At 41.6% G+C, this 1,467-nt stretch overlaps 1 pseudogene; it reads right to left on the bottom strand.

Annotated features, from left to right (window-relative positions):
* Positions 1-867: 867 nt before the first annotated feature.
* LOC114491383 lies at positions 868-1,120 on the bottom strand (annotated as a pseudogene).
* Between the last annotated feature and the right edge of the window lie 347 nt (positions 1,121-1,467).

The following is a 1,467-nucleotide window of genomic DNA, read 5'->3' as shown; positions in this document are numbered from 1 at the left end:
TTCTCCTTTATTTCACTTTTCATAGCCTTCACTTTTTCCTCTATTTTGCAACCATACTCAACCATTTCTGTGAGCACCCTGATTACCAGTGTTTTGAACTGTGTATCTGATAGGCTGGCTATCTCTTCATTGCTTAGTGGTATTTTTTCTGGAGCTTTGATCTGTTCTTTCATTTGAGCCATATTTTTTATCTCATGGGCCTCTTATGTATTAAGGGGTAAAGCCTTAGTTGTTTGCCAGGGCAGGGAAAGCCACAACTCTGCATTGTGGCACTGTGGCTGGAGGAGGGGTCTGAAAGGGAACAATGCCACTTGCTCAGCTCTCAGCCATCTTTCAGTCATTTCCTCTACTACCCACAAGCAAATTGAGCCTCTTCTGGTGAAAGAATCTTAAAAGCTTCCGGGTGGGTGGTTTTGTGTACATTCTTGGACCTTTCAGGTCTCTCTAATGAACTCTCCTGTGAGGCTGGAAATTTCTCCCACCACCTTAGGTTTTTTCAGTCAAAGGTTTTGAGGCTTATATTCTCTGCATTGGAACCCTGGTTGCAGGGTCTGTCTCACTCCCCAGTTTTTCCTCCCAGTTTACAGCATGCAAATGTGAGACTGCCAACTCCACCAATTGCCACCTCACCCAGTCCTCCAGCTGCTGCCTTGCCACAAGTCCTTTCTACCCTGGCTGCCCATCTCTGTCCTTCCTACCAGTCTGGATGAATGTTTCTTCTTTAACTCTTTGGTTGTCAGACTTCCATACAGTTCAATTTTCTGGCAGTTCTACTTGTTTTTTGTTTTTAAATTTGTCGTTTTTCTCCTTTTGGTTGTGCAAAGAGGCAAAGTGTATCTACCTAAGCCTCTATCTTGGCTGGAAGTCCTATTCTATTACTTTTGAAGGATTGGTTGGGTTAGAATCTGCAATGGTAGCCAAATATATTTCTATGTAATCTCATAGTAATCTCTATGTAATCTACATGCTAGGAGTGGATACTCTCATTCACCTGGCATTTGTTCTACTACTCTATGATACAGCAGATAAGCTGGTCATTCTTCTCCATGAGCTACTGGCTGGTCTCCTGATTGACTTGCACCTTGCCCCTCAGCCAATCTGGTATGAAAGCCACCAACATTATAGGAAGACAGGTTGGAACTTTGGCTCAGGCCCCATGAACCCCTCTGCAGCTAAACCACAGCCAATCGGCAGCTAAGAAACACTACAACTACATCAGGGACCCAAAATGTCTACCCTCTATGTTTTTTTCAAGAAAATTTACACAATTTTGGGTTTTACAGTAAAATCTTTAATCCATTTTAAATTGATTTTTTGTGCCACATAAGACGTGATATATCCAATTTCACTCTTTTGCATGTGTCTCTCTAGTTTTCCTAATACCATTAATTGAATATTGTCCTTTCCCCATTGTATATTCTAGGCTCCTTTGTCTTAAATTAATTGACTATATACGCATGAGTTTTT

Source organism: Phyllostomus discolor, chromosome 1 (genome assembly GCF_004126475.2).
Source record: "Phyllostomus discolor isolate MPI-MPIP mPhyDis1 chromosome 1, mPhyDis1.pri.v3, whole genome shotgun sequence".
In the NCBI taxonomy this organism is placed as follows: Eukaryota; Metazoa; Chordata; class Mammalia; order Chiroptera; family Phyllostomidae; genus Phyllostomus; species Phyllostomus discolor.
This window is presented reverse-complemented; position numbering and strand designations above follow the sequence as displayed.